This window comes from Pongo pygmaeus, chromosome 15 (assembly GCF_028885625.2).
Source record: "Pongo pygmaeus isolate AG05252 chromosome 15, NHGRI_mPonPyg2-v2.0_pri, whole genome shotgun sequence".
In the NCBI taxonomy this organism is placed as follows: domain Eukaryota; kingdom Metazoa; phylum Chordata; class Mammalia; order Primates; family Hominidae; genus Pongo; species Pongo pygmaeus.
Genome location: NC_072388.2, coordinates 75,616,690 through 75,639,537, shown reverse-complemented (window position 1 = coordinate 75,639,537; position 22,848 = coordinate 75,616,690). Strand labels below are relative to the sequence as shown.

General features: G+C 44.5%; 1 pseudogene; it reads left to right on the top strand.

Moving 5' to 3' along the window:
- Nucleotides 1-4,297: 4,297 nt before the first annotated feature.
- Nucleotides 4,298-16,427, top strand: LOC129012360 (histone H1.8-like; annotated as a pseudogene).
- The last annotated feature ends 6,421 nt before the right edge of the window (nt 16,428-22,848 follow it).

The window sequence follows — 22,848 nt, the reverse complement described above, 5'->3', positions numbered from 1 at the left end:
GTTTGTGAACGCACCAGTCAGCACTCTGTGTCTAGCTAATCTGGTGGGGACTTGGAGAATCTTTATGTCTAGCTAAGGGATTGTGAATGCACCAATCGGCACTCTGTATCTAGCTCAGGGTTTGTAAATACACCAATGGACACTCTGGATTTAGCTAATCTAGTGGAGATGTGGAGAACTTTTGTGTCTAGCTCAGGAATTATAAACGCACCAATCAGCACCCTGTCAAAACGGACCAATCAGCTCTCTGTAAAATGGACCAATCAGCAGGATGTGGGTGGGGCCAGATAAGAATAACAGCAGGCTACCCGAGCCAGCAGTGGCAACGACCGGTTTTCAAGGTGTGGGAGCTTTGTTTTTTTGCTATTTGCGATAAATCTTGCTACTGTTCACTCTTTGGGTCCACAGTGCCTTTAGGAGCTGTAACACTCACCGCGAAGGTCTGCAGCTTCCACTCCTGAAGTCAGCAAGACCATGAACCCACCGGGAGAAACGAACAACTCCAGACGTGCCGCCATGCCGCCTTAAGAGCTGTAACACTCACCGCGAAGGTCTGCAGCTTCACTCCTGAGCCGGGGAGACCATGAACCCACCAGAAGGAGGAAGATACTCTGAACACATCCGACCATCAGAAGGAACAAACTCCGGACACGCTGCCTTTAAGAACTGTAACACTCACCTCGAGGGTCCGTGGCTTCATTCTTGAAGTCAGTGAGACGAAGAACCCCCCAATTCCGGACACACCTTCATGGTAAGTGCCCTATACAGATGAACCATTTTTTCTCTTTTATACTGTTTTTATTGTACTTTTCCTATGTTTAGATATGTTTAGATACGCAAATGCCTACAGTATTCAGTACAGTAACATGCTGTACAGGTTTGCAGCCTATGAGCAGTAGGACCATGTAGCCGAGGTGTGTTGTAGGCTATAGGTTTGTGTAAGTGCACTCTATGATGCTCACACGATGACAAAATTGCGTAACAACGTATTTCTCAGAACGTGAAGTGATACGTGACTGTCATATACACATCAAGTGATACATGACTATGTCATATACACCTAGGGAGTCAGTGACACTGGTGATCCATGTGAGTTAGCAGGGAAAGTGTGTGTGTGTGTGTACCCATCCACATATGGTTGGGTGTTCCAGGCAGAAATAAAAGCAGGTGCATAAGTGCTGAGACAGCAGGAGCAGGGTGTATCCAGGGAACGAAAGCGGACCAGTTCTTCCCGAGAGGGAGGGAGAGCGGATGAGATGAAGCTGGAGGGTCAGGAAGGGGCCACTTCACAGCCTTGTATAACCTATATCCTAGAAGGGTGGGAGGCAAGAAAAGGGGTACACGATCAGATTGGCGTTTTGAGGCCGGGCGCAGTGTTCATGCCTGTAATCCCAGCACTTTGGGAGGCTGAACCCAGGCAGATCACTTGAGGTCAGGAGTTCGAGACCAGCCTGGCCAACATGGCGAAACCTCATCTCTACTAAAAATGTAAAAATTAGCCAGGCATGGTGGCGGGTGCCTATAGTCGCAGCTACTCGGGAGGCTGAGGCAGGAGAATCGCTTGAACCCAGGAGACGGAGGTTGCAGTGAGCCAAGATCTTGCCGCTTCATTCCAGTCTGGGCGACAGAGTGAGACTCTGTCTCCAAAAAAAAGAAAAAAAAAAGTTTGCATTTTGAAATCTCACCCTGGTGGCAGTGTGCTGGACAGACTGCACAAGGGACAAGGAGGGGCCAGAGGAGACAAGGGGAAGCCAGTTAGGAGAGTGCTGAAATAACTCCAGGGCAAGGTGGTGGCAGCCAGAGAGAAGTGACAAGGAGTAGAGAGGCTGGGCATGGTGGCTCCCGCCTGTAATCCCAGCACTTTGGGAGGCTGAGGGGGGAGGATCACTTGATGCCAGGAGTTTGAGACTGGTCTGGGCAACATAGAGGTATCGCTGTCTCTACAAAAAGTAAATAAAAAATTAGCTGGGCATGGTGGTGCCTGTAGTCCCAGCTACTTGTTTTTTGTTTGTTTTTCTGAGACAGAGTCTTGCTTTGTCGCCCCAGGCTGGAGGGTAGTGGTGCAATCTCAGCTGACTGCAACCTCTGCCTCTCAAGCTGAAGCAAGTCTCGTGCCTCAGCCTCCCGAGTAGCTGAGATTACAGACCTGTGCCACCATGCCTGGCTAATTTTTTGTATTTTTAGTAGAGACAGGGTTTCACCATGTTGGTCACGCTGATCTGAATTCATGACCTCAAGTGACCCGCCCTCCTCGGCCTCCCAAAGTGCTGGGATTACAGGTACGAGCCATGGTGCCCGGCCAGTCCCAGCTACTTGGGAGGCCGAGGCAGGAGGATTGCTTGAGCCCGGGAGATGTTCAAAGCTGCAGTGAGCTGTGATGGTGCCTCTGCACTGCAGCCTGGGTGACAGAGCAAGACCTTGTCTCTTAAAAAAAAAAAAAAAAAAAAGAAAGAAAAGAAAGGAGGAAGGGAGGGAAAAGAAAAGAAAGGAAAAGAAAAGGAAAGAAAAGAGAAAAAAGAGTGGAGAGAGCCTGGGGTTTTCAAGCCCGCCTAGTGACCCCAGCTCCAGGGTATCTGCAGGCTCCTGGAATGAGGGGCTGTGATTGTCAGGACCTTGGTAACTGCCTGTGCACGGTGGCTAAGGGAGACAGGCTCCTTTGGTTCTGAGCAGTGCCTGAGAGAATCATTCTTTTAATATCAATCCAAGAGTAAGACAAGTTTGCCTGTTATCACTGCTAATATTGAACATTTTTTGGAAGTCCTTACGAATGAAATAAGAAAAGAAATGAAATAATCTGTATGAATATTACCAAAGAAGGAAAAATCATATTTTCTTTTTCTGGTCTGGTAGAATTGAAAACCCAGTCTAATAGCAAATTAGTAGAATTAATAACGATTAAAATTAATAATAGAATTTTGTAAAGTGGCTATGTATAAGATAAATGTACAAAAATCAATAGCTTTTTTCTATACTAACAAATGGAGAGACATTCCATACTCATGGATGAAATGACATAAAAATATAAACCCTTCTAAAGTTAATGTGTGAATGTAATACCCTTCGAATCAGAATCCCAATGTGTATGTGTTTTTGTGTGCTTAAATCAGGATGCAATAATTTTAATTTGGAAGGCCGAGGTGGGCAGATCACTTGAGGTCAGGAGTTAGAGGCCAGCCTGACTAACATGGTGAAACCCTGTCTCTACTAATAACACAAAAATTAGCCAGGTGTGGTGGTGGGTGCCTGTAACCACAGCTACTCAGGAGGCTGAGGCAGGAGAATCACTTGAACCCGGGAGGCGGAGGTTGCAGTGAGCCAAGATCGCAACACTGTACTCCAGCTTGGGCGACAGAGTGAGACTGTGTCTCAAAAAATAAATTAAAAAAAGATTTTAAGTACTCATTTTGTTTATTAGGTTGTTTAGATTTTGACATATGTGCTTAATTTTTGTCAATTTGACCTGTGTCCTACTGAGAATGGTGTGTTTAATTCTCTCTATAGGTATTTTCTCTATTTTTCTTTGCTTTCCCTCTAGCATCTGCTTTATATAAGTATAATGTGTACTATCTCCACCGAAGGATAACCACTATCTTGACTTCTCATCTTGCAGATTAATGATTTGCATGTTTTGTCTTTAAATAAATGGAATCACATAGCATGTATGCTTTTTGGTTCTGACTTATTTTATTCAGCGTAATTTTTGTAAGACTCATCCATATTGTTGCATGTAGTTATAGATTGTTCATTCTCAGTGCTGTATTGAATCCCACTGTGTTTATATACTACAATTTATTTATCCTGTCTACTGTTGATGGACTTGTGGGTAGTTTTGAGTGGTGGGCTATTACAGAGCTGCTATGGGAATTCTTGTGTGTATCCTTTGGTGCATATTTGTATGCATGTCTCCTGGGCATTAACCTAGGAGTGGAGTTGCTGGGTTGCAGGTGGCAATCAACTTTTGATGTCTCACTCTTAAATATGAACAGACAGCCAAGTTCACCCAGCATTTGAGGAATGCCCTCTGCGTAAAATAAAGACACAAGCAAACACACACTCAGCAAACAAACCAACAAATATGAGTGCACTTAGTCCCAAGGAGCCTCACCCTTTCCCTCGCCTGATATTCCTGTTAGCTTCCTCACATGTCGCTGTAAGAATAAACATCATAGTGGCTCCAGTCACCATAGCTGGACTCATAGATTGGATGTACAGTTGGGTCATCAGACAGGTTTGTTTCATTTCTCCACTTTTGAACCAGATGCTGGCATACTTTTCCTTTTTGGCCTTGGTGTCATACATGGAGACTATTTTCTCAGCTTTGGTACACACTGTCCTGGTTGCTTCCATTACACCACATGCCACGAAGGCAGTGCTGGCTGCAGAGCCAAACGGGCTGGTTTCTCAGAGGAGGGACAACTGGGAGGTGGACTTGTTGGTTTTGGCCAAGGTGATGTTACTTCTGGCTTCTCCAGTTGGATGTATGACCTAGAGGCCTGACTCATCAACAGAGAAGTCCAAATCTTGCTAGGAGGAAGAAGTATAGGGAAAATCATGGTTATAAGCTGCATTTGGCTATAGGCTAGTTTGGACCTTGTTGGAGGTAATATTTACCCAGCACATGTTGTTGGAATTGATGCAGTTGTAATAAAGCTAGTTCTTGTTCTTGACCATTAATTCCAGAGCTCTGTCCTGAATTAACAGACCTGTAGAGATTGTGCCACGGAACTGTTTTAATCTGGTGTAGTCTTTGTAAAAAGAATATTTAAGGACTATGGGGGAAGAATGGATGCTTTTCCAATACAGAACCTTTGGCCTGGTTCCAGGGAGGGGTCGTTGCCCCAACCTCCATCTTTGAAGGGATGGTGTAGAGAACAAAAGCCTGGCTGAGGCTGATGATGCCTTCATTGGCACAGTACCCTGAGGGCTGGGAAAGGAATGGATTGAGTCATAGACACAGTGCCCAGCTGGGGACACAGAGCTGGCCCGTGGTGAGTTCTAAAGGTATGAGGAGGGAATGAGGGAAGGAAGGAAGCCAACCAGTGAGTGACCACTCTATCTGGAGTGGAGAAAACTTTGAGAAAGGAAACTCTAAAACTTTACTTTTGGGGTGCCCATTCCCTGGAGTCCCCTCACCTTGGGCTCTTGTTGGGTTATTGTATTAATCTGGCAGAGCTGCTGTAACCCGATACCACAGACTGGATGACTTAAACAACAGAAATTTATTTACTCACAGTTCTGGAGGCTAGAAGTCCAAGATCGAGGTGTCAGCAGGTTTGGTTTCTTCCAAGGTCTCTGTCCTTGGCTTGTAGACGGCCTTTCCTCTGTGAGTGAACATCCCTGGTGCCTCTTCCTTTCTTATAAAGACACCAGTAATACCGGAGTAGGGCCCACCACATGATCTCATTTAATCTTAATCACCTCTTTAAAGGCCCTGCTTCCAAATTCAGTCATATTCTAAGGTACTGGGGATTAGGACTTTAGTGTATAAATGCGAGGGTGACACAATTCAGGCCATACCAGTCATCTGATGAGGAGATGATCTGACCAGGTGATATGGCACAACGCACAGGCCAGGATTCCTAGATTGCTTGGGTTAAGTTGTTCATGGTCTTGAGTCATGGTCCTGGGGTTCAGGAACAAACCTGCTGATAATGTGTGTTGTGCAGGATCTAAGGTTGGGGAAATGGAGGAAATAACCCACCAAGGAGGTTTCCTGCCCCACCCAAGTCAGATCTTGCCATGTGTTCTTCAGAATTGGACTTGGACTTACTGGAGGCCCAGATTCTATCACTGCCAGGTGAACGATAAACACGAGGATGAAATGGCATCTAGCTACCTTGCATCAGATTTCTCTGGACTGTGGGATGTTACCTTTTAGAAGTTTAATCTTGGCTTACCTCAATCCAAGTATATTCTCTCTCTCTTTTTTTTAAAGACAGTTAGGTTTAACACAAAAATAAATATGGTTGTCTCAAAGACTGGAACCCGAAATTTGCTTTCATTTTAAAGATAAAACCTGAGTCTTCAAAAGAACAAAATTTGGTCAAAACCTCTAGAAACTCAGGGGATATGCTGTTATTCTCTTCTGTCGGAGGGAGTGCCTCTGTTTGAGACACACTGAGCTCGTCCCTGCTGCAGGGTTTTTGCCCCAACTGTGCCGGCTGCTCCACCTGCTCTTCCTCCAGGTCTTCACAAGGTGAGTCCTCATCACTCCATCTGTTAAAATGTCCCTTCTTTCCTGACCACCCAGCAGTGTGGCTCCCCAGGTGTGGCCTTCCGCTTACTTCCTCACTGGCATTTGTTAGTGTCTGATATTTTCATGTGCATTCTTGATTGACTTGTCTTCTCTGTCCCTCTACTAGAAAGCAGGTTCCACCAGAGCAGCCAACAATCTCCCTCTTTTACTGCTGCATTTCAGCACCTAGAACAGCACATGGAGTCAGGCACCCGGCAGACATTCTCCAATGCTTTGTTGAGTGGATAAGTGAGCAAGTCACCCTGAGTAAGCTGAGCCACTCCATTCATAAGGGTCTTCAATTTGCCAGGACATTGCATTCCCCAAGCATTCTGAAATGTTGGCAGCTGCTTGTGTTGGCCTTGAGGGCTGGGATATAATTACCCTTGTTAACTTTAAGAAGAAAACCACACACAGGATCTATAAATGCGGAAAGAAGAGTTTATTTCTTACAATGGGGGTACAGCAGGCTGGGAAGGGTGCCTCTGGACAAGACCAGAGACAGGCCCTTCGAAGGAGGAAGGGTTGGGGTAGGAGCTTTATGCTGAACAGGTTGGCTAAACATACATATTCAAAAGGTTACAAGAGGAGCTGTGAATATTCATGAGGCAATCCTGATGCACATGCATTGAACAAACACGCATGTAACATATGACCCACTTTGGGGTGGAGACATAACTTTTAAACGTATTATGATTAGGCCATATACATCAGAAGGTCTTTTCAGGATCCAGAAACATGCAAGTGTGCAGTCTCTGTAAACTGGCCAGAACCAGTTCATGGTTGGTGGTCTTATCTGGAGAAAGTTACTGAAATCAGTCTCTTGTCCAGTCAAAGCTGTAGTTATGGTTTGTGGAACAAGGGTCAGGTAGTTAGCCGTTGTGAGCTGGATGAACTGTAATTATTTTAATATTGCTTATCTCAAGGCCAGCACTCTAGTTTAGCTGCTAGAGAAAAAAAAACCTTGTGGCAGTTGGGACATAGTTTATTCTCTAAGTGTAGGAGTGGGTGACTTAACCCTTGCCTGGCATGGCCTTAGGTTTTGTTTATAATTTGATATCTTATTGCCACAAAGAATCTGTTCTGTCAGTTTTAGAATCTCTATTTTAACATTAAGGCTTGTCAGTTGTTGTGTCTAAACCAGAAGAGGGAGGGGGGGGGTGTAACGAGGTGTCTGATCTTCTGTTCCGTCATGGCCAGGAAGTCAGTTTTAAGGTTTTAATGGGGTCTCCTTGGACACAGGGGGATCCATTCAGTCAATGGGGGGCTTAGGATTTCAAGTTTACACCCCAAAGGACAAGGCAGATTCTAGTTTCTAAAGGCTCACAAAATGGAAAGAGCCCTTCCTTATTCAGTTCTACTGCTGTGTTAGTCCTTTCTCACATTGCTATCAAGAACTACCTGTGACTGGGTAATGTATAAAGAGAAGAGGTTTAAGTGACTCACAGTTCCATAGGCTGTACAGGAAGCATGGCTGGGGAGGCCTTAGGAAACTTACAATCATGGTAGAAGGCAAAGGGGGAAGCAGGCACATGGCTGGCAGGAGAGAGCAAGCGAAGGGGGAAGTGCTACACACTTTTATACAACCAGACCTTGTGAGAACTCACTATCATGAGAATAGCAAGGGAGAGATTCACCCCCATGATCCAATCACCTCCCACTATGTCCCTCCCCCAACTTTGGGGATTACAGTTTGACATGAGATTTGGATGGGGACATGGAGCCAAACCATATCAATAGCTTTTCTTCAGTTTCTGCCATTCTGGTCCTGTGGTCCGAGAAATACACCCAAGAGGTGGGCTGATGGGAGAAGGCCCAAGATCAGGCACAGGAGCTGAATTTCCCTTCCTATCTACTCCCTTCTCTGTGTTCCTCCACAGATCACGCCCCATATCCTGTGAACCCAGGAGCTGCTTCATACCACCCAGTGTGAGAAGGGAAGGGAACACCGAAGACATACTTGAGTGGGTCTCCCAGTCCCTGCCATGACATGGGATGTTAGGGAGCAGAGGGGCCTGCACTCACTTAGCCCACCAAATCCCTTGCCTCTGCATTTAGGAAATCCAAGGGCCTTCACACTGCCAGCTGGGGGCATACATCTCAGTCTAATTCCCAAATATGAATGATATACAGAGCACTGTGCAGGGTATTGTGGGTAGGTGGGAGCCTCAAAGATGAACACAGTCTCAGAGTAAGTACGAGGAAAGCCCCACACATGAGTGACTGTAACTCAAGAAAAAGGATACATGAAAGCAAGTTGTGAAAACAGTTATTCTTTTGAGGCCTTCTGAAGAGACTGGTTAAAGAAGAGATCTTTATACAGACTTGGGGTAGTGACAGAGAGGTGAGCTCTGGATGGGGCACCTTCATCCCAGCAGACACCAGACCCACTCTGACTTTGGAGAAGTCATCTCTCCTATCTGGGCCTAACTGGGGGGAAAGAAATACTAGATCCCTAACCTACCTTTTGTACCCCCCAAAATTTGTGAAAGTTCTAGAAGAAATCAAGAAGTGGGGAAGCTTTCTCAGCAGGGCATAAAACCTCAAAGAAAGGAGATTGATAGTACATGACTCATAAAAAATTTTAAACATCACTGTGGGAAAAAAATACCATACATGGTCCAAAGACCAAGGACTGCCTGGGAAAATATATCTGCAGCATATTCATTGGACAAAGATGTCATTTCCTTCTTTTACAAACAACATATACAAATTGTCTTCGATGGGACTCATTTCCCCATCTGTATGAACATCTTGGTGAATGCTTGGTGACCAGCGTTCACCAAGAGCCCAGACTTCATGGACATTGCTCACTCTTTGAGGCTTCATGGGAGTGCATATGGCTTAGGCATGGGTGGGAAGAGCAGGGATCACTTACTGGTCTCTGGGGAGCAGCACCCTGCCTGGCTGCCTGCCAGCTGACCCCAGCCACTGGGTTGTCCCTAATCCAGACTGGTTTCTGAGGATGAAGAGTGTGGGGTAGTGCAGAGCAAGATCAGGGCTGTGCCCACTGACTCTCTCACTTGCACCCCATGTTCAAGGCCTCTGAAGACTATTTTCCAGTTGAGCCTAAAGCTGAAGAAAATTGTTCGAATTTGTTGGGCTCCAGGTGCAAGGCACAGTTCTCTCTACTTACTGAGCACCTCGTGTCAGACACTGTTGGGTGCTGAAAGGTTCCCAGGCACAGGGAGCTGAACGTCCTGAGAGGAGACTGATGCTCGAGTCACGTCTGAACTTCCTACCTGGGAGACCAGCTCGTTCCAGTTTGCCCAGGGCTTTGTTACCTCCCAAGAAACCCCAAAGTCCCAAACAAACCAGGATAGTTAGTCACCCTAAGCCTGGCTGATCCTCTGTCTCACCTGAACAGCTTTTAAAAGTGACAGACTCTGGGCCTTACCCCAAGAGCTTCTGTTTCCCTACATCTGAACAGGGCCCACAGGTCACCCTGAGGCTAAACAGGTTTGGGAGCTACTGATGTGGACACATTTAAGACACACATGGGAAGTACTTCGAGAGACATAAGGGGATGGTTTTGTAATGGAATACAGGTCTGCTCGCAAAGCCCAATAACAAGGGCGAGGAAAGAAAGTGACTATCAAAACTAGCAATGGGGAAATGACCAGATTCATATCCAAATTAACCATTTTGAGTTTTTGGGGAGAAGGCAAGAGCTTAAAAAGGGAAACTTGATCTGGGAGGCAGGCAGGACGTGTATTGAGTACAAGGTCTGTGTGTCTTGTTTCGGTGGCTGTCTTGGGTCTTGGTCCACCTGGAACGCGGGCTGGCATCATCTCAACAATAGCTGGGTTGTTGAGTAGCTGCCTGGAGGTAATTGCTGGAATTTTGCATCTGGGTCTCCAGGCTTGGTCTGTCTGTCTCAAGATTAACCCCTGGAACTTCTAAGTAAGCATGTAATTAGATACTAGTATACAGTTAGACAAATGTGAAAAGAGTATATGGTGGGAAAGGGAGGGGCGTGGAGTCTAATTTAAGGTTAAGGGAAAAGGCTTCTACCGTTTGCTTCAAGGTTACATCTCCAGACTAGGGAAGAAAGACAAATGGGGAGAAAGATTTTAAAATGCATTTTGAAGTGAAACTGCCCAGTTACAATGTGAGACGCCTTAAATCCCAGGTTAGCTGCTTTAGCTGTGTGCCCTTGGGCCAGGCGTATAACTTCTCTGGGCCTCAATCTCCTCATTCATAATGGATTAACAGTGGGACTGATCTCTTAGGGCTGTGGATTCAATGAGCTAATATATGAAAGGGCTTAGCTGAGTTCCTGGTGTGTGGGAAGTACTCAGAGGCTTTACCTGTTTCCTTTACAAGAATCCACGTAGGTTTGATGTGCTTTGGGAGCCCAGAGAAGGGAGTGCATAAACTTGCCAGGGAGATCCAGGCATTAGGCATTTAAGATGGGACATGAATAAGAGTTCCTGAGGCAGCAAAAGGGGAAGGGCGTGTATAAGGGTATGAAGGTTGTCAAGGGTTAACCCTGTGTGGCTGAGCAGAGGTGAACAGGGAAGAAACCCTGAGGAGGGGAACTGGGACGGGGCCTTGTCTCTGGGCCTTGAATACACAGGAAAGGCTGGCACGTGGGGAGACATCAAAGGTTATCATAAAGGAGAAGTGGGATCAGATTTGTGATTCAGACAGATGATGTTGGTGTGTGGGGGAGGAGAAGTGAAGGCTGGTGGAATGTTCCAGGTGAGATATAATGAGGGTGTGAGCTCACTCTGGAGAGTGTGGCTGAAAGAGGGATGAAGGTGTCATTTCGCCATCCAGCCCAGCGCAGGCAGGTGACCCAGAGCACTGCCTCCCCAGCCTGGTCACACAGAGCGGCTGTCTCACTGCTGCCCGTGCCCTATGGCTCTGCAGCCTGGACTTGGCTGGCCTTCCACCCCCTCCCTTGGTGCTCACCCTGTGTCCACTGCGAGGCTGTTCTTCTTACCTCTTCATCTGATCTGATGGCCCAGCTCCAAGCGCACCTGTGGGGAATGGGGACTTCCTTAATTTTCATCCAGATGAGGGAGAAGGTCTGTGTTGCACGCCTCATGGTAAAATTCCTAGAATCTCCTTCAAACCTTGTCATTCTTTCCTCAGTTTCTCTTCAGGTGCCAGGTACCCGTTTCCTCTATTTCCCTCTTTCTGCCTTTATGGCTTTTAAAATCTTTCTTCATGCCCTAAGTGATTAAACTCTGGCTCTCAGCTGGGGGACCCAACTTGTTAGATCAAAAGCCCAATTGTTCGTCGGCCCCATCACTTTAGAATGCAGGTTAGGGACTATCTTTGTATACTCAGACACGTATATAGGACACAATTCACCAAAGCACCAAAAAGCAAATGAACAACAATAGTGACAGCAAACCCCACAGGCTCTTCCCCCGGTGCAGGGCTGTGGAGTAGGGCCTGACTGTGGTACATCTGTGTGTGCTCCCAGTGGGGTTCCGCATGCCAACGTGCAGGACCTTCCTTCCCACATGGGATGCCTTTTCCAGAAATGCATCAATTTAAGGGGAAGGGGAAACTTGTGTGTGTTTCTTGGAATTGGCTTTTATTTTTTAAAATAGAGACAGGGTCTCCCTATGTGGCTCAGGCTGGTCTTGAGCTCCTGGGGTCAAGGGATCCTTCTACCTCAGCTTCCCAATGTGCTAGGATTACAAGGATTACAGGCATGAGCCACTGTGCCTGGCCGGAACTGTTTTTTGTTTTGTTTTGTTTTATATGGAGTCTCGCTCTGTTGCCCAGGCTGGAGTGCAGTGGCGCAATCTTGGCTCACTGCAACCTCTGCTTCCTGGGTTCAAGTGATTCTCATGCCTCAGCCTCCAGGTAGCTGGGACTACAGGCACGTGCCACCACGCCTGGCTAATGTTTGTATTTTTACTAGAGATGGGGTTTCACCATGTTGGCCAGGCTCGTTTCAAACTCCTGACCTCAAGTGATGCACCTGCCTCTTAGCCTCCCAAAGTACTGGAATTACAAACGTGAGTCACCGCACCTGGAGCAGGTTTTTCAAAACTGGTTTTTAGACCTTGTAAATCCTGGGAATAAACCACCTTCACAGCCCCCAGAAGAAAGAAGGAAAGAAAGAAACAGAAAAAGAGAGAGACAGAGAGAAAAAGATAGAGAGTTATAAAATGGAGGTGGCGGCCAGTCTAAAAAACCATTCGCAGTTCTTTAGCTTCAGGTTTGTGAGGCTGAATTGGGATCCCAGGAGTATGGGCCTGCCCCTGCACCAGGAGGGCTGAGTCCTGACCCTGCCCCTCCAACCCCTGCCAGCCCCCTGCCTCAGGCACAGAAGCAATTCCTGGAAGCAAAGCAGAAACTCATCCAGGTAAAAAAAATAACATTCGGGACTCATCAGTTTGCGGGGATATTTTTCTTTTGAAAAACTCTAAATTCTCATAAACAGAACTAAAAGACAAACGGCAAACAAGAAAAAGCTGTCTGCACAAATATGACAAAATGGTTATCAATCCATGAGGGCAGCACTAAAATTGAATGGGGAAAAACAGCAGTGGACTATAATTTATAGAAGAAATAAAAATGCCATTCAGCTACAAAAAAGATTCACCCTCTCTAGTAATCAGAGAAATACATATTAAAATAAGACATAATTTTTATCAATCAAATTGACAAATGTTTATAAATAAAATGTAGTGTGTACAGTGACAAAAGTACTCAGACAATTTTGTCAGAATGTGAACTGGTATTATCTTTCTGGAAAGACACCTGGCAATATTAATCTATCTAGAGCTCTTAATTTTATTTATTTTAGAGACAGGGTCTCTGTCACCCAAGCTGGAGTGCAGTGGCGCAATCATGTAAACTCAAACACCTGGGCTCAAGAGATCCTCTTGCCTCAGCCTCCCAGGTAGCCAGGACTACAGGTAGGTACCACCATGCCTGGCTAATTTTGGTACGGACAAGGCCCAGGCTGATCTCAAACTCCCGGCCTCAAGTGATTCTTTCGCTTGGGTCTCCTGAGGAGCTGGGATTATAGCATTTTGCCACCACAGCCAGCCTTATCTAGAGCTTTTTAAAGGGTCTCCACATCAGCCTAGTAACTCCATGTCTCAGAATCTTTCCTAAGGAAACAATTAGCCACTCAAGTGAGGATGTTCATCATGGGATTGTCTGATAGCAAAAAAATCAAAAGTAGGGCTGGGCATGGTGGCTCACACCTATAATCCCAGCACTTCGGGAGGCCGAGGCAGGTGGATCACCTGAGGTCAGGAGTTCGAGATCAGCCTGGCCAACATGGTAAAACCCCATCTCTACTAAAAATACAAAAATTTAGCCAGGCATGGTGGCGGGTGCCTGTAATCCCAGCTACTCAGGAGGCTGAGGCAGGGGAATCTCTTGAACCTGGAAGGCGGAGGTTGCAGTGAGCTGAGGTGGCGTTGCCAGCTGGGCAACAAGAATGAAACTCCATCACACACACACGAAAAGAAACAGGGTCTTACAGATGTGATTAAGATTCTTGTGATGGGAAGATTATCCTGGATTATTTGGGTGGGCCCTAAATGCCATCAAAGTGTTCTTCAAAGATGGAGGCAGAGGGAGATTTGACACAGAGGAGGCGGCAGCAATGTGAGCACAGAGGAAGAGATTGGAGCGATGTGGCCATAAGCTGAGGATGCAGCCACCCCCAGAAGCTAGAAGAGGCACAGGACGGATTCTCCCTTCCAGCCTCTGGAGAATGCTCCGCCCTGCTCACACCTTGAATTTGGCCCAGTGATAAGGATTTCAGACTCCTGGCCTCCAGGACTGTGAGAGAAGAGATGACTGCTTTTTTTTTTTTTTCTTTTTGAGACGAAGTCTCGCTCTTGTCCCACAGGCTGGAGTGCAATGGCACAATCTCAGCTCGCTGCAATCTCCACCTCCCGGGTTCAAGTGATTCTCCTGCCTTGGCCCCCCGAGTAGCTGGGATTACAGGCATGCACCACCATGCCCGGCTAAGTTTTGTATTTTTAGTAGAGATGGGGTTTCACCATGTTGGCCAGGCTAGTCTCAAACTCCTGACCTCAGGTGATCACCCGCCTCGGCCTCCCAAGGTGCTGGGATTACAGGCGTGAGCCACCGCACCTGGTCAGATGACTGCTGTTTTAAGCCACCAAGCTGTGGTAATTTTTGAAGACAGCCACAGGAAATAAACACGTCCTCCAGATACAGGGAATCTGACATCTGACGTGTTCCCTGACATGTTCCCGTGGTAAGGCCAGTGACCGATCTCCCTCCTTCCTGCCAGCTCCTGCCTCCGCTTCTCTTTTGTGCCCTAGATGAGCCTCTGTGATGAGGGGGAAAGATGAAGACATGTCTACACCGGGAGGGACGGGATGGTAGCGAGGAGGGTAGGGAGCACACGTCTCCAGGTTTGTATTGGTTCGTGCAACCCGAGAAGTGAGTTCTCTTTTTTTTCCTTGTATCCACACATACACATTCAGGGAAAGATTCTGATTGGTCTTCTTGGGTCTAGTAATCAACTCTTAAACCAATCAGTGTGGCCAGGGCTAGGGCCCAGCACTCTGATTGGCAGCCTCAACAGAATCCCATGGACTCTGAGAAAGGACATCACCCCCAAAACAGCAGATGAAAGGGATGTTGGGCAAAGCAGCAGAAATAGTGAAAAATCTGTATTTGCTCTATAAACAGAACACTGGGCTGGGCATGGTGGCTCACACCTGTAATCCCAGCACTTTGGGAGGCCGAGGCGGGTGGATCACCTGAGGTCAGGAGTTGAAGACCAGCCTGACCAACATGACGTCTCTACTAAAAATACAAAAATTAGCCAGGTGTGATGGTGCATGCCTGTAATCCCAGCTACTCGGGAGGCTGAGGCAAGAAGATCGCTTGAACCTGGGAGGCAAAGGTTGCAGTGAGCCGAGATCACTGCCACTGCACTCTAGCCTGGGCGACAGAGAAAGACTGTCTCAAAAAAAAAAAAGAAAAAAGAACATTGTGGTCTTTCATAAGCTTTCCTAGAATCCCTCTGAGTTTTCAAATCATAGGCAGGATCATAGATTGTTAGAATGTGAGGTAATAGCAAAGGTCATCTGGTCCAATACCCTCATTTTACTAGGAAACCGAGGCCCAAGGCAGGAGAGTAACTTTCCCTAAGGTCACACAGCTAGTAAGCTGCAGAGCTGGGGCAGGATCTAGTTCCAATTCATGGCCAAGTGCTCTTTTAGCTTCTCTGTCCCCATCAGCGGTTAGCACGCTACCTACCCTCCAGCACCTGCTACCCTGAATCGGGCCCAGGGTCTGGAATGGGGAGGGTGGCTGGCTTTCTGAATCCCCAGAACAGGCCAAGCCTCCTTCTCTTCTGCCCTCCTCTACTCCAGCCTAGCAGGCTGGGACACAAGACACTCTGTCTGGAAGGGCTGGAAGAACTGGCTCTCCTGGGGACATCCTCCACTTCAAGTACCTACTGAAGCAGGCCCTGGCCACCAGCGTGTACCTCAGCCTCCTCGCCAGGCCCCTCAACCCCAAGGCTGGGGGGCTGCTGGCAGCTTCAAATTCATTCCCAAGTACAAGATGAAAATTCAGTCTAGGGAGATGCCCCTCCCCCGGACAGCCCCCAGAACAGCTAATGAGGCCAGGGGAAAGGGCCCCAAGAAACCAGGTGAGGCAAAGAAGGACCCTGCCAACTCGGGCAAGGTGAAAAAGGCAGCCAAGAAGCCAGCAGAGCTGCCGATGTCTCCTCCCAAATTAGATACAGCCAAGGAGAAGCCTCCCTGCCCAGCAAGGCAGTGAGGCTGAGGACACTAAGGCAAAGCTGGGCAAGGCCCCCCACAAAGCCAAAGCCATGTAGGCCTCTTCCTGTGCCAATGGGCTCAGCAAGAAGTCAAAGGCCAAAGGCAGCAGGAGCAGCTAAGGAGACGCTGAGGCTCACAGGAATATCAAAGCTGGGAGTAAGAGTTCACAACCCACAACCAGGAAGGTCAAGAATGGTGCTGCTTCCCCCAACAAAAAGAAGGTGGTGGCCAAGGCTGAGGCCCCTAAAAGGGCAGCTGCCCAGGGTGCTGGGCAGGGGCCAAACACCAAGGCAGCTTCTCCTGCTAGGGGCAGTGGGTCCAAGGTGGTGCCTGCACACCTGACCAGGAAGACAGAGGCCTCCAAGGGCCTGAGAAAGCCTGGGTTGTCCATCAAGTCCTCATCATCCAAAGTGTTCAGTCAGAGGGCTGAGGCCTAGCGCCGGGGTGGAAATGGAGAGAGATTGAGCCTGTGCCCTAGTTTTTATTCCCCAACAAACCCACTGCTCTATTTATTTAATTGTAAGCTATTTATCAATAAAGACTTTTATTTTTTTTCCCACCCCTTGCCCCCAGAAAGAAGCCCAGGGCAGGAGAGTAGCTTTCCCCAAGGTCACACAGCTGCAGTTGGGGCAGGATCTAATTCTGATTCATGGCCCAGTGCACTTTCTTCTTCTCTGTCTTCTTGGGTCAGGTGTCTCTGTGTCTGTCAGCAGACCTCTGGTCCCTGCTATCCTGAAAGGTGTTTTTGTCTCTCTTCCTCACTCCACCTCCCCATCTGGGAAGACACAGATGTGTTCCAGAAAAATGCACTAAGATCCAGCATTTCAGCTCCAGTTGTGCCACTCTTACGATGTGATTTTTAGCCCCAGTTTCATTACCTATCAATTAGGGACAAGAATTTTTACTGGAAAGCATCATTCTGAGGACAATGCGGATGTATCTGAAATTGCCGTCCCTGTGACTATAATAATATTCCATACACAGTTGTCAAGTTTGCAATTACAGGCAATGACTTGACTTAGATTCCCTAAGATTGTCTGTTTGCAGGGCCTCAGCCCATTGAAATGAATTTTCTTTGCTACTTACCTAGTTTCAGGCCATCTGTAACTTTGTCCTTCCTTTCTCCAAGTCCATGTGTTAACTGAACTTTTCTGCACCTAATCATTTTTTTTGATGTTGATCAAGATCAAACCAGATCAAAATGCTATTTTGCAGCTTTTTTCTGTCTGCTACTCCTTCCTCTGTGTCCCCATCCAATAAAGAAACAACACTTTACTTTATTCTCCTCTTTTTTTTGCAATATCTTTGATGACTGTTTTTCTGAGCCTAATATGTACTCAGTTCATACATTGTTTCAGTTTTTGCGTTGGTTTTCTGTTTTTTTCTCCTTAAGGTTTCAGCAGTGTTATCATTTTTTTTTTCTGGCAAAAAAGCTTACATTATAAAAAAGGGAGAGATCATTTCTGAAGTATTACATTGCTTACAGCAATGCATGGTTCATGGAAAACAAACATTAATTTACAATGGTGACAGTTAATTCTGGGATTTTTCGTTCTTGTGACTTCACTCACTCAAACTTGAATCGACACAACAGTTTTGTTGGTCTGATTTAAGAAAGGAATATATTCTAGTTTGATATTCTACTTGCTTGGTCAGGAATTCTTAGATATGACGCTAAGAGCATGATTCATGTAAGAAATGGTTAATAAATTGGACTCCATCAAAATAAATTTGCTCTGCAAAAGACCCTGTTAAAATAATAATAATAATAATAAACAGGCCACAGATTGGGAGAAAATATTTGCAAACTACATATAGGACTAGTATCTATAGTATGTATTTTAAAACCCTCAAACTGTAACAGTAAAAAAGTCAACAATTTAATCAGAAAATGAGCAAAAGACATGAAGAGACATTTCACTGAAAAAGATATGCAGATGGAAAATAAGAACATGAAAAGATGTTCAATAGCACTGGCCTCAGGGAAATGCAAATTAAGGCCACAATGAGAAATTACTACACATCTATCGGAACAGCTCAAATGCAAATAAGTGACAATATCAAATCCTGGTGAGGATGCAGAGAAACTGGATCTTCTATATATGGCTGGTGGGAATGTGAAATTGTATAGCCACGCTCGAAAATACTTGATCAGTTTTTTAAAAAACCAAACATATACTTACCATATGACCCAGAAATAGCACTTCTGGGCATTTATCCCAGAGAAATACAAACTTATGTCTGTTAGCAGCAGAATGTATCTGAGTCATGTGGCACCAAAGTATGTTACCAACCACAAATCCATACAGGTCTGCAGCAACCTCAATTCTTGCCTCCTCAGAAGGAAGAATTCAATGGAGAGGCATAAGGAGGGAGAGACTGAGGCGAGTTTTAGAGCAGGAGTGAAAATTACTGAACAGCTTTAGAGCAGGAATGAAGTGAAGTAAAGTACACTTGGAAGAGGGCCAAGCAGGCGACTAGAGAGATCCAGTGCACTGTTGGACCTTTGACTTGGAGTTGTATACCTTGGCATGCGTTCAGGGTCTTCGCTGGCTTTTTTCCTGATTCTTCCCCTGTGGTGAGCTGTAAGCATGTGTAGTGGCCTGGTAGCACTTGGGAGGGGGCGCACATGCAGTGTGTTTGCTGGAGTTGTACGCATGCTCACTTGAGGCGTTCTTCCCTTATCAGTCTAGCATTCCTAGAGTTAAACTCTGCCATTTTGCCTCTTAGTGCACATGCTTGAGCCCACTCGCCCAATTCTGGAGATCTTACCAGGAAGCTGCTGATCACCAGTTTCAGGTTTTTTCTATCTGTTGGGACACTGCCTTTCCCTGGGGCAAGCTGTGACGAAATATTATTTTAGAGAGACAGCTGGCAACTGCCTAATGATCGCCTGATGGATGCCTGACATTCCTGGTGTGTGTGTGATGGGGGGAACTCTCTCCTGCCTTGCTTATGTCTGACTAGCTACCTACTGTAACATGTCCACACAAAAACCTGTATATGATTGTTCATGGTTCCTTTATTTTTATAGCCAAACCTGGAGACGATCGCTGATTCTAAACTCCATATGGAAGTGTAACATAACTAGAACAGCTCAGATAATTTTGAAAAAGAAGAATAATGTTGGAGGACTTATATGACTTGACTTAAAGCTTAGTATATAAAGTGGCATTATTTACTGAAGATGTCTGGCATCCAAGCAAAATTTACTAAGCATGCAAAGAAGCAAGAAAATATGACCCAAAACAACATATTGATAAACTAAACTTTATCAAAAAAATTTCTGCTTTTCAAAATATACTGTTAAGGAAATGAAAAATAAAGCCAGACTGGGAGAAAACATTTGCAAATCATGTATCTGATAAAAGCCTGTAGCTAGATTACTTAATGAACCCTCAAAGCTCAATAATAACAAGTCAGGCATGGTGGTGTGCACGGGCAATCCCCAGCTATGTGGGAGGCTGAGGTGAGAGGATCACTTGAGCCTGGGAGTTCCAGTCCAGGCTGAGCAACATAACAAGACCCTATCTCTGAAAAAAGCAAAACAAAACAAAAAATCAACTCAGTGGTAACAAAACAAACAATAAAAATATGGGTAGAAAATTGGACATATATTTCACCAAAGATATACGGATGACAAACACATGAAGAGATTGTCAACGTCATTAGTTATTAAGGAAATGTAAATTAAAATGTCAATGAGATACCACCACACCTCTTAGAGTGGCTAAAATTAGAAAGTATTGATAAGAATGTGGAGCAACTGGAAATCTCAGACCTGGTGAGGAATGTAAAATGGTACAACCACTTTGGAAAGCAGCTATACAGTTTGTAAAACTTTACACATACACTTAGAATATAATCCAGCCCCATTTCCCTCCTGTTTATTCAAGGGAAATGAAAGCCTATGTGCATACAAACATTTGCATATAAATGTTTGCTGCTGGTTTGTTTATAATAGCTTAAAATTGGAAAAAATTCAGATGGCCACAAACAAGTGTGAGTGGATAAAAAAACCTGTGGCATATTTATGATAGACTACTACTCAGCAATAAAAGGAGAAAAAGATCACAAAGGGGTATGAGGAAGCTTTGGAGGTGATGACTATGTTGATTATCTTGATTGCAGTGATAGGTTCACAGATGTGTACATGTGTCTAAACATATCAAACTCTTTATGTATTAGCAGTTTATTATAACTCAACTATAGCTCAGTAAAACTTAAAGAACAAACAAACAAGTAAACTTCAGAGAATGTGTCACCACAAAACCTGAAACAAAGCAAAAGGTATTTTTCCAGAAGAAGCTCAGAGATGTCAGAAGGAATAAAGAACAATGAAAATGATAACTAGTGGATAAATCTAAATAAATATTGACATCATAATAATAGAACTTATTCATTTTGAAGTATATATGGAATTAAAATACATTACAACAATGGCCTATAAATCAGGAGGGGGAATGGATTTAAAAGGTTCTGAAGTTCTTGCATTTATCCAAGAAGAGACAAATTTAACAGTTAATAATAACAGACAAATTCATAGGAGAATCAATATTGTCAAAATGTTCATACTACTCAAGTGATGTACAGATTCAATGCAATCTCATCAAAATTCCAATGGCTTTTTTTTTTTTACAGAAATAGAAAAAATAATCTTAAAATTGGTATGAAACCACAAAAGACACCAAATAGCCAAAGTAATCTTGAACAGAAACAAAGCTGGAGGCTTCACACTTTCTGATTTCAAATCATATTGCAAATCTATAGTAATCAAGTAGTTTGGCACTGGCATAAAAACAGACTCATAGATCAATGGAACAGGATAGAAAGTTCAGGAATAAACACATGCATATGTGATCAACTAATATTTGACAAAGGTAGCAAGAATATATAATGGAGAGAGGATAGTCTCTTCAATAAATGGTTTTGGGGAAACTGGATATCCACTTGAAAAATCAAACAAACCAAACACAATGGAATCAGATTCTTATCTCACACCATACACCAACAATCAACTATAAATGGATTAAAGGTATAGACTTAAGACCTAAAAATATAAGATCCTTAAAAGAAAACATAGGGGAAAATCTCCGGTGGTCTTGGCAATGATTTTTGGATATGATACCAAAAGCAGGCAATAAAAACAAAAATAAACAAATGGGACTACATCGAACTAAAAGTTTCTACACAGCAAAAGAACCAGTCAACGAAATGACATGACAGCTCACATAATGGGAGAAAATATTTGCAAACGATATATCTGATAAGGGGTTAATATCCAAAACATATAAAGAACTTACTCAACTCAGTAGAAAAAACCCTCAAATAACCGCATTTTAAAATGGGCAAAGACTAGCCTGGGAAACATGGTGAAAGCCCGTTTCTACAAAAACACAAAGATTAGCTGGGCATAGTGGTGCACACCTGTGGTCCCAGCTACTTGGGAGGCTTAGGTGGAAAGATCATTACACTTCAGCCTGGGTGACAGAGTGAGACCCTGTCTCAAAAAAGAAAAAAAAGGAAAAATTAAAAAAAAAATGGGCAATTGATATTTTTCTGAAAATGACATACAAATGGCTAACAGATACATAAAAAAGGTGGTCAATATCTCTAATTATCAGGGAAATACAAATCAAAACCACAAGGAGATATTGCCTCAAACTTGTTAGGATGGCTACTATTAAAAAGTCAAAGGATAACAAGTGTTGGTGAGGATGTGGAGGAAAGGGAACCCTTCTCCATTCTTGTGAGAATGTAAATTGGTACAGTCATACGGAAAACAGTACAGAGGTTCCTCAAAAAGTTAACGATATAATTATCATATGATCCAGCATTTCTACCACTGGATATGTATTCACAGAAAATAAAATCACTATATCAAAGAAATATTTGCACTCCTATGTTCACTGCAGCATTATTTATAATAGCCAAGATATGGAAACAAACCAAGTATCCATCAATGGATGAATGGATTTTTAAAATGTGATATATATATATGTGTACATATATACACATATATATCACATTTTAAATGAAATATATCACATTTAGATGAAATAAGCTAGGCACAGGAAGACAAACATTGCATGATTTCACTTGTAGAACTCAGAGACACAGTACAATGATGGTTTCCAGGAGAGAGAGGTGGGGGAAATGGGAAATGCTGGTCAAAAGGTGCAAATTTGCAGTTTAAGATGAATTAGTTCTAGATACCTAACATATAGCATAGTGACTATAATTAATACTAACATTTTACTTAAATATATACAATTTTTGTCAATCATACCCTCTAAAGCTGAAAAAAGGAAAATAAATAGACTGAGAAAAAAAGGATGAATCAAGAAAGCATGTTGTAATCCTTATTGTCAGTAGGACATTAGCAAATAAGACATAAGCAGAAATGTGAACAGCACCTGTGCATTCAGTCTTTCTTATTGCTGTAGAGACCCTTGCCATGGCTGCGGTGTGACGAAGCCCTGTTGGCTTGTCTTTCAATGATAGATGTAGGGCTCAATTGTCTCTATGCCCCAAGGGCCAGCCAGGTAAGCATTGGAAACAAGTCATCCAGCTGACCAGCAGCTGGCCATAGAAGCATGAGTGAGCCCAGCCCACACCAGCAGATGAACCTACTGGCTAAATCCAGCCCAAATTGTGGATCCACAAAATTCTGAGCTGAACAAATGATTGTTGTTTTAAGCCACTAAATTTTGAGGTGGTTTGTTATACAACAGGAGCTGATTGATGGAGAAATTGACACCTATAAGTGGGGTGCTGCTGAACTAACAACCTAAAACATAAGCCATTGTCTTTAGGACTGGGTGACAAACAGAGGATAGAAAAGCAGCGAGGGAACTA